Source organism: Balaenoptera borealis (genome assembly GCF_965194805.1).
Source record: "Balaenoptera borealis genome assembly, chromosome: 16".
Classification (NCBI taxonomy): Eukaryota; Metazoa; Chordata; class Mammalia; order Artiodactyla; family Balaenopteridae; genus Balaenoptera; species Balaenoptera borealis.
The window spans coordinates 27673558-27688618 of record NC_138872.1 but is presented as its reverse complement, the minus strand read 5'-3'; the positions used below and the strand labels follow the sequence as shown (position 1 = coordinate 27688618).

Genomic DNA, 15061 nt, shown 5'->3' with positions numbered 1-15061 from the left:
TTCCTGGTGCGCGAGGTCAGGGGATTCAGAGCGCCGCCTAAATGAGCTCCAGAGACGGGCGTGAGCCGCGGCTATCAGCATGGACCCCAGAGACGGGCATGAGATGCTAAGGCTGCTGCTGCCGCCACCAAGAAACCTGTGTGCAAGCACAGGTCACTATCCACACCGCCCCTCCCGGGAGCCTGTGCAGCCCGCCACTGCCAGGCTCCTATGATCCAGGGACAACTTCCCCGGGAGAACGCACAGCGCGCCTCAGGCTGCTGCAACGTCACACCGGCCTCTGCCGCTGCAGGCTCACCCCGCATCGGTACCCCTCCTCCCTCCCCCTGGCCTGAGTGAGCCAGAGCCCCCGAATCAGCTGCTCCTTTAACCCCGCCCTGTGTGAGCGAAGAACAGATGCCCTCAGGCGACCTACACGCAGAGGCGGGTCCAAATCCAAAGCTGAACCCCAGGAGCTGTGCGAACAAAGAAGAGAAAGGGAAATTTCTCCCAGCAGCCTCAGAAGCAGTGGATTAAAGCTCCACAAACAACTTGATGTACCCTGCATCTGTGGAATACCTGAATAGACATCGAATCATCCCAAATTGAGGAGGTGGACTTTGGGAGCAAGATATATTATTTTTTCCCCTTTTCCTCTTTTTGTGAGTGTATGCTTCTGTGTTCTAGAAAATACTCTAGAAGGGATCAATGGAGGCAAGAGATTATTGTCTGTATAGCCTTGCTTTCACCATTTGTCCTAGGGTTCTGTCCGTCTGTTTTTTGTTTTTTGTTTTTACTTTAAAAAAAATATTTTTTTCTTAATAATTAATTTTTATTTTTTATCTTAATAACTTTATTTTATTTTATCTTACTTTATTTAATTTAATTTAATTTAATTTTATCCTCTTTCTTTCTTTCTATTTTTTCTCCCTTTTATTCTGAGCCATGTGGATGAAAGGCATTTGGTGCTCCAACCAGGCATCAGGGCTGTGCCTCTGAGGTGGGAGAGCCAACTTCAGGACACTGGTCCACAAGAGACCTCCCAGCTCCACGTAATACCAAATGGCAAAAATCTCCCAGAGATCTACATCTCAACACCAAGATCCAGCTTCACTGAACGACCAGCAAGCTACAGTGCTGGACACCCTATGCCAAACAACTAGCAAGACAGGAACACAAACCCACCCATTAGCAGAGAGGCTGCCTAAGATCATAATAAGGCCACAGACACCCCAAAACACACCACCAGACGTGGACCTGCCCACCAGAAAGACAAGATCCAGCCTCATCCACCAGAACACAGGCACTAGTCCCCTCCACCAGGAAGCCTACACAACCCACTGAACCAACCTTAGCCACTGGGGACAGACACCAAAAACAATGGGAACTACGAACCTGCAGCCTGCAAAAAGGAGACCCCAAACACAGTAAGATAAGCAAAATGAGAAGACAGAAAAACACACAGCAGATGAAGGAGCAAGGTAAAAACACACCAGACCTAACAAATGAAGAGGAAATAGGCAGTCTACCCGAAAAACAATTCAGAGTAATGATAGTAAAGGTGATCCAAAATCTTGGAAATAGAATAGACAAAATGCAAGAAACATTTAACAAGGACCTAGAAGAACTAAAGAGGAACCAAGCAACGATGAACAACACAATAAATGAAATTAAAAATACTCTAGAAGGGATCAATAGCAGAATAACTGAGGCAGACGAATGGATAAGTGACCTGGAAGATAAAATAGTGGAAATAATTACTGCAGAGGAGAATAAAGAAAAAAGAATGAAAAGAACTGAGGACAGTCTCAGAGACCTCTGGGACAACATTAAATGCACCAACATTCGAATTATACAGGGTCCAAGAAGAAGAAGAGAAAAAGAAAGGGACTGAGAAAATATTTGAAGAGATTATAGTTGAAAACTTCCCTAATATGGAAAAGGAAATAGTTAATCAAGTCCTGGAAGCACAGAGAGTCCCATACAGGACAAATCCAAGGAGAAACATGCCAAGACACATATTAATCAAACTATCAAAAATTAAATATAAAGAAAACATATTAAAAGCAGCAAGGGAAAAACAACAAATAACACACAAGGGAATCTCCATAAGGTTAACAGCTGATCTTTCAGCAGGAACTCTGCAAGCCAGAGGGGAGTGGCAGGACATATTTAAAGTGATGAAGGAGAAAAACCTACAACCAAGATTACTCTACCCAGCAAAGATCTAATTCAGATTTGATGGAGAAATTAAAACCTTTACAGACAAGCAAAAGCTGAGAGAGTTCAGAACCACCAAACCAGCTTTACAAAAAGTGCTGAAGGAACTTCTCTAGGCAAGAAATACAAGAGAAGGAAAACACCTACAATAACAAACCCAAAACATTTAAGAAAATGGGAATAGGAACATACATATCGATAATTACCTTAAATGTAAATGGATTAAATGCTCCCACCAAAAGACACAGACTGGCTGATTGGATACAAAAACAAGACCCGTATATATGCGGTCTACAAGAAACCCACTTCAGACCTAGGGACACATACAGTCTGAAAGTGAGGGGATGGAAAAAGATATTCCATGCAAATGGAAATCAAAAGAAAGCTGGAGTAGCAATTCTCATATTGGACAAAATAGACTTTAAAATAAAGACTATTACAAGAGACAAAGAAGGACACTACATAATGATCAAAGGATCGATCCAAGAAGAAGATATAACAATTGTAAGTATTTATGCACCCAACATAGGAGCACCTCAATACATAAGGCAAATACTAACAGCCATAAAAGGGCAAATCGACAGTAACACAATCATAGTAGGGGACCTTAACACCCCACTTTCACCAATGGACAGATCATCCAAAATGAAAATAAATAAGGAAACACAAGCTTTCAATGATACATTAAACAAGATGGACTTAATTGATATTTTTAGGACATTGCACCCAAAAACAACAGAATACACATTTTTCTCAAGTGCTCATGGAACATTCTCCAGGATAGATCATATCTTGGGTCACAAATCAAGCCTTGGTAAATTTAAGAAAATTGAAATCATATTAAGTATCTTTTCCGACCACAACGCTATGAGACTAGATATCAATTACAGGAAAAGACCTGTAAAAAATACAAACACATGGAGGCTAAACAATACACTACTTAATAATGAAGTGATCACTGAAGAAATCAAAGGGAAAATCAAAAAATACCTAGAAACAAATGACAAGGGAGACACGACGACCCAACACCTATGAGATGCGGCAAAAGCAGTTCTAAGAGGGAAGTTTACAGCAATACAAGCCTACCTAAAGAAACAGGAAACACCTCAAATAAACAACCTAACCTTGCACCTAAAGCAATTAGAGAAAGAAGAACAAAAAAACCCCCAAAGTTAGTAGAAGGAAAGAAATCATACAGATCAGATCAGAAATAAATGAAAAAGAAATGAAGGAAACGATAGCAAAGATCAATAAAACTAAAAGCTGGTTCTTTGAGAAGAAAAACACAATTGATAAACCATTAGCCAGACTCATCAAGAAAAAAAGGGAGAAGACTCAAATCCAAAGAATTAGAAATGAAAAAGGAGAAGTAACCGTTGACACTGTAGAAATACAAACGATCATGAGAGATTACTGCAGACAATTCTATGCCAATAAAATGGACAACATGGAAGAAATGGACAAATTCTTAGAAATGCACAACGTGCCAAGACTGAACCAGGAAGAAATAGAAAATATGAACAGACCAATCACAAGCACTGAAATTGAAACTGTGATTAAAAATCTTCGAACAAACAAAAGCCCAGGACCAGATGGCTTCACAGGCAAATTCTATCAAACATTTACAGAAGAGCTAACACCTATCCTCCTCAAACTCTTCCAAAATATTGCAGAAGGAGGAACACTCCCCAACTCATTCTGCGAGGCCACCGTCACCCTGATACCAAAACCAGACAAAGATGTCACAAAGAAAGAAAACTACAAGCCAATATCGCTGATGAACATAGATGCAAAAATCCTCAACAAAATACTAGCAAACAGAATCCAACAGCACATTAAAAGGATCATACACAATGATCAAGTGGGGTTTATTCCAGGAATGCAAGGATTCTTCAATATATGCAAATCAATCAACGTGATACACCATATTAACAAATTGAAGGAGAAAAACCATATGATCATCTCAATAGATGCAGAGAAAGCTTTCGACAAAATTCAACACCCATTCATGATAAAAGGCCTGCAGAAAGTAGGCATAGAGGGAACTTCCCTCAACATAATAAAGGCCATATATGACAAACCCACAGCCAACATCATCCCCAATGGTGAAAAACTGAAACCATTTCCACTACGATCGGGAGCAAGACAAGGTTGCCCACTCTCACCACTATTATTCAACATAGTTTTGGAAGTTTTAGCCACAGCAATCAGAGAAGAAAAAGAAATAAAAGGAATCCAAATTGGAAAAGAAGAAGTAAAGCTGTCACTGTTTGCAGAGGACATGATACTCTACATAGAGAATCCTAAAGATGCTACCAGAAAACTACTAGAGCTAATCAATGAATTTGGTAAAGTAGCAGGATACAAAATTAATGCACAGAAATCTCTTGCATTCCTATACACTACTGATGAAAAATCTGAAAGTGAAATTAAGAAAACACTCCCATTTACCATTGCAACAAAAAGAATAAAATATCTAGGAATAAACCTACCTAAGGAGACAAAAGACCTGTATGCAGAAAATTATAAGACACTGATGAAAGAAATTAAAGATGATACAAATAGATGGAGAGATATACCCTGTTCTTGGACTGGAAGAATCAACATTGTGAAAATGACTCTACTACCCAAAGCAATCTACAGAGTCAATGCAATCCCTATCAAACTACCACTGGCATTTTTCACAGAACTAGAACAAAAAATGTCACAATTTGTATGGAAACACAAAAGACCCCGAATAGCCAAAGCAATCTTGAGAACGAAAAATGGAGCTGGAGGAATCAGGCTCCCTGACTTCAGACTATACTACAAAGCTACAGTAATCAAGACAGTATGGTACTGGCACAAAAACAGAAATATAGATCAATGGAACAGAATAGAAAGCCCAGAGATAAACCCACACACATATGGTCACCTTATCTTTGATAAAGGAGGCAAGAATATACAGTGGAGAAAAGACAGCCTGTTCAATAAGTGGTGCTGGGAAAACTGGAAAGGTACATGTAAAAGTATGAAATTAGAACACTCCCTAACACCTTACACAAAAATAAACTCAAAATGGATTAAAGACCTAAATGTAAGGCCAGACACTATCAAACTCTTAGAGGAAAACATAGGCAGAACACTCTATGACATAAATCACAGCAAGATCCTTTTTGACCCAGCTCCTAGAGAAATGGAAATAAAAACAAAAATAAACAAATGGGACCTAATGAAACTTAAAAGCTTTTGCACAGCAAAGGAAACCATAAACGAGACCAAAAGACAACCCTCAGAATGGGAGAAAATATTTGCAAATGAAGCAACTGACAAAGGATTAATCTCCAAATTTACAAGCAGCTCATGCCTCTCAATAACAAAAAAACAAACAACCCAATCCAAAAATGGGCAGAACACCTAAATAGACATTTCTCCAAAGAAGATATACAGAGGGCCAACAAACACATGAAAGAATGCTCAACATCATTAATCATTAGAAAAATGCAAATCAAAAGTACACTGAGATATCATCTCACACCGGTCAGAATGGCCATCATCAAAAAATCTGGAAACAATAAATGCTGGAGAGGGTGTGGAGGAATGGGAACACTCTTGCACTATTGGTGGGAATATAAATTGATACAGCCACTATTGAGAACAGTATGGAGGTTCCTTAAAAAACTAAAAATAGAACTACCATATGACCCAGCAATCCCACTACTGGGCATATACCCTGAGAAACCATAATTCAAAAAGAGTCATGTACCAAAATGTTCATTGCAGCTCTATTTACAATAGCCAGGACATGGAAGCAACCTAAGTGTCCATCATCGGATGAATGGATAAAGAAGATGTGGCACATATATACAATGGAATATTACTCCGCCATAAAAAGAAATGAAATGGAAGTATTTGTAGTGAGGTGGATGGAGTTAGAGTCTGTCATACAGAGTGAAGTAAGTCAGGAAGAGAAAAACAAATACAGTATGCTAACACATATATATGGAATCTAAGGAGAAAAAAAAAGGTCATGAAGAACCTAATGGCAAGACAGGAATAAAGACACAGACCTACTAGAGAATGGACTTGAGGATATGGGGAGGGGGAAGGGTAAGATGTGACGAAGTGAGAGAGTGGCATGGACATATATACACTACCAAACGTAAAATAGATAGCTAGTGGGAAGCAGCCGCATAGCACAGGGAGATCAGCTCTGTGCTTTGTGACCACCTAGAGGGGTGGGGTAGGGAGGGTGGGAGGGAGGGAGATGCAAGAGGGAAGAGATATGGGAATATATGTATATGTATAACTGATTCACTTTGTTATAAAGCAGAAACTAACACACCATTGTAAAGCAATTATACTCCAATAAAGATGTTAAAAAAAAAATTCAACATAAAATTACCATATGATTCAGCAATTTCACTTCTGTATATATACTCCAAAAAGTGAAAGCAAGGATTCAAATAGACATTTGTACATTCATGGTCATAGCAGCATTATTCACAATAGCCAAAAGTGGGATAAACAAAATGTTTATACATACAATGGAATATTATTCAGTCTTAAAAAGGAAGGAAATTCTGCCACATACTACAACATGGATGAGTTTAAAGATATTATGGTAAGTGAAATAAGCCTATCACAAGAGTACAAATGTTGTATACTCCCACTTACATGAGCTACCTAGAGTAGTCAAACTCATAGACACAGAAGTAGAATGATAGTTGCTAGGGGCTGGGAAGAAGAAGAGAAGGAGAGAATGGGGAGTTAGTGTTTAATAGACTCAGAGCTTGTCTAATAGTAATGTTATTCTAGTTAGATGTGACCTTTTTTTAAATGAAGTATAGTTGATTTACAATGTTGCGTTAGTTTCTGGTGTACAGCAAAGTGATTGTGATTCAGATATAGATATATAGATATAGATTCTTTTTCAGATTCTTTTTCATTATAATTTATTATAAGATATTGAGTATAGTTCCCTGTACTATACAGTAGCACCTTGTTGCTTATCTACTTTATATATAGTAGTGTGTATCTGCTAATCCCAAACTCCTAATTTATCCCTCCCACCACCCTTTCCCATTTGGTAACCATAAGTTTGTTTTCTATGTCTGTGAGTTTGTTTCTGTTTTGTAAATAAGTTCATTTATACCATATTTTAGATTCCACGTATAAGTGATATCATATGATATTTCTCATTCTGTGTCTGACAGTTCACTTAGTATGATAATCTCTAGGACAATCCATATTGCTGCAAATGGCATTCTTTCATTCTTTTTTATGGCTGAGTATTCTATTTTATATATATATATATATATATATATATATATATGTATGTATGTATGTATATATTTCACATCTTCTTTATCCATTCCTCTGTCAATCGACACTTAGGTTGCTTCCATGTCTTGGCTATTGTAAATAGTGCTGCTATGAACACTGGTGTGCATGTATCTTTTTGAATTAGAGTATTCTCTGGATATATGCCGAGGAGTGAGATTGCTGGATCACATGATAACTCTATACTTTAAGTAATCTCCATGCTGTTCTCCATAGTGGCTGCACCAATTTACATTCCTACAGTGTAGGAGGCTTCCCTTTCTTTTCCCCACACCTTCTCCAGCATTTATTGTTTGTAGACTTTTTGATAATAGCCATTCTGACTGGTGTGAGGTAACACCTCATTGAGGTTTTGATTTGCATTTCTCTAATAATTAGCGATGTTGGAGTACATTTTCATGGGCCTGTTGGCCATCTGTATGTCTTCTTTGAAGAAATGTCTACTTAGGTCTTCTGTCCATTTCTTGATTGGGTTGTTTGGTTTTTTAAATATTGAGCTGTATGAGCTCTTTGCATAGTTTGGAAATTAAGCCTTTGTTGGTCACATCGTTTGCAAATATTTTCTCCCATTCTGTAAGTTGTCTTTTCATTTTGTTTATGGTTTCCTTTGCTGAGCAAAAGTTTTAAAGTTTGATTAGGTCTCATTTGTTTATTTTTGCTTTTATTTCTTTTGCCTTGGGAGACTGACCTAAGAAAACATCGTTACAATTTATGTCAGAGGATGTTTTGCCTATATTCTCTTCTAGGAGTTTTATGGTATCATGTCTTATTTTTAAGTCTTTAAGCCATTTTGAGTTTATTTTTGTGTATGATGTGAGGGAGTGTTCTAATTTCATTGATTTACATGTGGCTCTCCAACTTTCCCAACACCACTTGCTGAAGAGACTCTCTTTTTTCCATTGCATATTCTTGCCTCCTTTGTTGAAGATTAACTGACCATAGGTGTGTGGGTTTATTTCTGGGCTCTCTATTCTGTTCCAATGATGCATATATCTGTTTTTGTTCCAATACCATGCTGTTTGATTACTAGGTGTAACTTTTTGAACCCAGGTGTTCAATTGCCAGATCCTAAACAAGCAGTGAACATGACTGCCTCCCAGTTCTAGAAGATACTCAGCCTCAGTCTGCTATATCTGATATTTCTATTCCCAATGTTGACTTATATAGTTCACTAATGGATCTTGTGTGAGAGACACACAGGGAAATATAAAAGCATTTATGCAATAGTCAGTCCTCATGAGGTTTTAGAGGCTTACTTTCTCACAAACATAAAATCAGCCAAGCAGCAGCACTCATGGCTATTATGTGAGCTTTTGAATTAGCCACCGGCCTTAAAGTGAATATCTATACTGATAGTAAATATGTGTGTGGGACCTGCATACTAAAGACCAAATTTGGAAAAATGGAGACTCTCTAACATCAATAAGAACTAAAATATCACATGGGAATTAATTGCTGATTTATTAGAGTCGTTGAAATTTCCCATACAGATTTATGTAATTCATTGTAGAACTCATACCAGACAACAACATTTCCTTTAGAAAAGGAAATGAATTTACACAAAAATGTGTAAGGTTTGGACTGAGGAAATTGAAGTCCCATTACTTCTATCCAGGGACTCCTATTCACAGTTTCAGAATTACACAACTCTTCTCAAATTGGAAAACTGGGATTCAAGGTGAGGTAAAATGAGCACCATAGAAATATAGGATTACCCAGTGGTATTATTCCTCTGTACCCCAATTGTATGCACCCATGGCTTTTCATGTAATCTAAGCAGCAATATCATTCAAGTGATATGAATATAATTAAAATCTTGGAATCATACCATTAATATATAAATAACAAATAATTCAGTAAATAATACAAAGATGTGCTGATTGTTAAAAATTTTTTTTACAGGAAACACTGAGGCCCACATCATCTAGGACCTGATAGCAAATGAACATTGTAGAGCTTCTGCCATCAGAAGGTAAGAAATACTGTTCAGTAATGGTATGCATGGTGTCTGGATGACCAGAAGTATTCCCATTGGCTAAAGCAGATCCCCAAAGAGTGATCAAAGCCCTACTGAATTATATCATCCCAATCTTTGGAATTCCTGAACATCTGGGATCTGATAGAAGATTTTTTTCTATGGTATATCAGGGGCTCTATAAAACCTTACAAATACCAATACTTATCACACTCCTTATCATCCCAAGTTTTCTGAACAAGTAGAATGAATGAATTTTACCCTAAAAATTCTTTGGCTAAATTATACAACTTGCTTATGGTCACCATCAGCCTTACCTTGGTTCTATGAAAATTAAGATTAACTCCCTTTAACAAGCATGATATTTCTCCCATTGAGTTAATGTTTAGAAGATTTATGAATTTAGAGGTTAAGTCTAGCCCCTTACCTGATAACAATGGAAAACACTCCTGATCAGATATATAAAGGGTTTGCTTGTTCCCTAGGCTCATTCTGCCATCAAGTGGCCAGATGATGGAAGAATCCCCATGAGAAAGTGTCGTCAATATAGACCAGGAGACAAAGTTTGCAGTAAAGTGTTCTAATGGCAGGCTGGATTGTCATTATGTTGGAGAGGACCCTACCAGGGGTTGTTGACAGCTCACACCACTGTCAAAGTAAAGAAGCAGAACAGTTGGATGCATGCTTCACATGTGAAACCAGCATCAATGATTGACTGGGTCATAACTCCCATTAAGTACCAAGGTTATATGCTCCAGATAGTAACTTACAATATATACAAGACGAAGAAAAAGAGTCTCTAATGTAAAAGAGACAGACTAGTGTTAATTTCTTTTTAGTTATCTTGACCATTATAATTCTAATATTTTATTTTGTACCAGTTAAACATGGAACTTATAGTTTTATCCTTCCTTCTCTTAAAAATAAACATCTCAAACTCATGGAACTTTGTACCAACCAACTAAAAATTGTCCTGAATATGAAGTAAAAGCTCGAAATCCCTTCATTTGTCTATAACAACTCAGATCCACTGATTGGGCAGTTTAAATTTAAGAAAATGGAAATTTTCAAATTTTCCACAGACTGAAATCAATATTACCCAAATATTAAATAATAAACTCTTAAATATCACTTCTTACTGTATTACTAAAGTTTGAAGGAATAGTTAATCAAGCTGGATACAATTATACTCAAATTACAATCCGCAGGACTCCAACTGCTCATCTTTCATAGCCACTGACCTGGTTTATATGGGAAAAGAATCTAAAAAGAGTGGATATATTAGGAACCAAGATGGCGGAGTAGAAGAATATGCTCTCACTCCCTCTTGCGAGAACACCAGAATCACAACTAGCTGCTGGACAATCATTGACAGGAAGACACTGGAACTCAACAAAAAAGATACCCCACATCCTAAGACAAAGGAGAAGCCAAAATGAGATGGTAGGAGGGTCACAATCACAGTAAAATCAAATCCCTAACTGCTGCATGGGTGACTCACAGACTGCAGAACACTTATACCACAGAAGTCCACCCACTGGAGTGAAGGTTCTGAGCCACACGTCAGGTTCCCAACCTGGGGGTCTGGCAACGGGAGGAGGAATTCCTAGAGAATCAGACTTTGAAGGCTAGTGGGATTTGATTGCAGGACTTTGACAGGACTGGGGGAAACAGAGACTCCACTTTTGGAGGGCACACACAAAGTAGTGTGTGCATCAGGACCCAGGGGAAGAAGCAGTAACCCCAGGGGAGACTGAACCAAACCTACCTGATAGTGTTGGAGGGTCTCCTGCAGAGGCGGGTGGTGGCTATGGCTCACTGTGGGGACAAGGACACTGGCAGCAGAAGTTCTGGGAAGTACTCCTTTACGTACTCCCAGAGTCCACCATTAGCCCCACCAAAGAGCCCAGGTAGGCTCCAGTGGTGGGTTCCCTTAGGCCAAACAACCAACAGGGAGGGAACCCAGCCCCACCCATCAGCAGTCTAGCAGATTAAAGTTTTACTGAACTCTGCCCACCAGAGCAACAGTCAGCTCTACCCACCACCAGTCCCTCCTATCAGGACACTTGCACAAGCCTCTTAGACAGCCTCATCAATCAGAGGGCAGAGAACAGAAGCAAGAAGAACTAAAATCCTGCAGCCTGTGGGAAAAAAACCACATTCACAGAAAGATAGACAAGATGAAAAGGCTGAGGGCTATGTACCATATGAAGGAACAAGATAAAACCCCAGAAAAAAAACTAAATGAAGTGGAGATAGGCAACCTTCCAGAAAAATAATTCAGAATAATGATAATGAAGATGATCCAGGACCTTGGAAAAAGAATGGAGGCAAAGATCGAGAAGAAGCAAGAAATGTTTAACAAATACCTAGACGAATTAAAGAACAAACAAACATAGATGAACAATACAATAACTGAAATGAAAACTACAATAGAAGGAATCAATAGCAGAATAACTGAGGCAGAAGAACGGATAAGTGACCTGGAAGACAGAATGGTGGAATTCACTGCTGTGGAACAGAATGAAGAAAAAACAATGAAAAGAAATGAAGACAGCCTAAGAGACCTCTGGGACAACATTAAATGCAACAACATTCACATTATAGAGGTCTCAGAAGGAGAAGAGAGAGAGAAAGGACACGAGAAAATATTTGAAGAGATTATAGTCGAAAACTTCCCTACCATGGGAAAGGAAATAGCCACTTAACTCCAGGAAGCGCAGAGAGTCCCATACAGGATAAACCCAAGGAGAAACAGGCCGAGACACATAGTAATCAAACTGGCAAAAATTAAAGACAAAGAAAAATTATTGAAAGCAGCAAGGGAAAAATGACAAATAATATACAAGGGAACTCCCATAAGGTTAACAGCTGATTTCTCAGCAGAAACTCTACAAGCCAGAAGGGAGTGGCATGATATACTTAAAGTGATGAAAGGGAAAAACCTACAACCAAGATTACTCTACCAGGCAAGGATCTCATTCAGATTCGATGGAGAAATCAAAAGCTTTACAGACAAGCAAAAGCTAAGAGAATCCTGCACCACCAAGCCAGCTCTACAACAAACACTAAGGAACTTCTCTAAGTGGGAAACACAAGAGAAGAGAAGGACCTACAAAAACAAACCCAAAACAATTAAGAAAATGGTAATAGGAACATACATATCAATAATTACCTTAAAGGTGAATGGATTAAATGCTCCAACCAAAAGACACAGGCTTGCTAAATGGATACAAAAACAAGACCCATATATATGATGTCTACAAGAGACCCACTTCAGACCTAGGGACACATACAGCCTGAAAGAGAGGGGATGGAAAAAGATATTCCATGCAAATGGAAATCAAAAGAAGGCTGGAGTAGCAATACTCATATCAGATAAAATAGACTTTAAAATAAAGAATGTTACAAGAGACAAGGAAGGACACTACATAACGATCAAGGGATCAATCCAAGAAGAAGATATAACAATTATAAATATATATGCACGCAACATAGGAACACCTCAATACATAAGGCAACTGCTAACAGCTGTAAAAGAGGAAATCAACAGTAACACAATAATAGAGGGGGACTTTAACACCTCACTTACACCAATGGACAGATCATCCAAACAGAAAATTAATAAGGAAACACAAGCTTTAAATGACACAATAGACCAGATAGATTTAATTGATATTTATAGGACATTCCATCCAAAAACAGCAGATTACACTTTCTTCTCAAGTGTGCACAGAACATTCTCCAGGATAGATCACATCTTGGGTCACAAATCAAGCTTCAGTAAATTTAAGAAAACTGAAAACATGTCAAACATCTTTTCTGACCACAATGCTATGAGATTAGAAATGAATTACAGGGAAAATAAAGTAAAAAACACAAACACATGGAGGCTAAACAATACGTTACTAAATAACCAAGAGATCACTGAAGAAATCAAAGAGGAAATCAAAAAATACCTAGAGACAAATGACAATGAAAACACGACGATCCAAACCTATGGGATGCAGCAAAAGCAGTTCTAAGAGGGAAGTTTATAGCTATACAAGCCTACCTCAAGAAACAAGAAAAATCTCAAATAAGCAATCTAACCTTACACCTAAAGGAACTCGAGAAAGAAGAACAAACAAAACCCAAAGTTAGCAGAAGGAAAGAAATCATAAAGATCAGAGCAGAATAAATGAAATAGAAACAAAGAAAACAATAGCAAAAATCAATAAAATTAAAAGCTGCTTCTTTGAGAAGATAAAAAAAAATGATGGGATGCAGCAAAAGCAGTTCTAAGAGGGAAGTTTATAGCAGTAGAATCCTACCTAAAGAAACAGGAAACATCTCAAATAAACAACCTAACCTTGCACCTAAAGCAATTAGAGAAAGAACAAAAAAACCCCAAAGTTAGCAGAAGGAAAGAAATCATACAGATCAGATCAGAAATAAATGAAAAAGAAATGAAGGAAATGATAGCAAAGATCAATAAAACTAAAAGCTGGTTCTTTGAGAAGATAAACACAATTGATAAACCATTAGCCAGACTCATCAAGAAAAAAAGGGAGAAGACTCAAATCCATAGAATTAGAAATGAAAAAGGAGAAGTAACCGTTGACACTGCAGAAATACAAACGATCATGAGAGATTACTGCAAACAATTCTATGCCAATAAAATGGACAACATGGAAGAAATGGACAAATTCTTAGAAATGCACAACCTGCCGAGATTGAACCAGGAAGAAATAGAAAATATGAACAGACCAATCACAAGCACTGAAATTGAAACTGTGAAAACAAAAGCCCAGGACCAGATGGCTTCACAGGCGAATTCTATCAAACATTTAGAGAAGAGCTAACACCTATCCTCCTCAAACTCTTCCAAAATATAGCAGAGGGAGGAACACTCCCCAACTCATTCTGCGAGGCCACCGTCACCCTGATACCAAAACCAGACAAAGATGTCACAAAGAAAGAAAACTACAAGCCAATATCGCTGATGAACATAGATGCAAAAATCCTCAACAAAATACTAGCAAACAGAATCCAACAGCACATTAAAAGGATCATACACAACGATCAAGTGGGGTTTATTCCAGGAATGCAAGGATTCTTCAATATACGCAAATCAATCAACGTGATACACCATATTAACAAATTGAAGGAGAAAAACCATATGATTATCTCAATAGATGCAGAGAAAGCTTTCGACAAAATTCAACACCCATTCATGATAAAAGGCCTGCAGAAAGTAGGCATAGAGGGAACTTCCCTCAACATAATAAAGGCCATATATGACAAACCCACAGCCAACATCGTCCCCAATGGTGAAAAACTGAAACCATTTCCACTAAGGTCGGGAACAAGACAAGGTTGCCCACTCTCACCACTATTATTCAACATCGTTTTGGAAGTTTTAGCCACAGCAATCAGAGAAGAAAAAGAAATAAAAGGAATCCAAATTGGAAAAGAAGAAGTAAAGCTGTCACTGTTTGCAGAGGACATGATACTCTACATAGAGAATCCTAAAGATGCTACCAGAAAACTACTAGAGCTAATCAATGAATTTGGTAAAGTAGC

The 15061-nt window shown here is 38.1% G+C and overlaps 2 long non-coding RNA genes across 2 annotated transcripts in view; both read right to left on the bottom strand.

Annotated features, from left to right (window-relative positions):
* LOC309613939 overlaps nucleotides 1-13746 on the bottom strand; it is a 43688-nt gene extending 29942 nt beyond the window's left edge. Inside the window, exon 1 of the long non-coding RNA XR_014235947.1 lies at nucleotides 13456-13746. This is a non-coding gene — a long non-coding RNA (uncharacterized lncRNA). The remainder of the gene's footprint in view (nucleotides 1-13455) is intronic.
* The window catches only part of LOC309613941, a 211744-nt gene that overhangs the window by 89386 nt on the left and 107297 nt on the right, over nucleotides 1-15061 (bottom strand). The window lies entirely within an intron of this gene.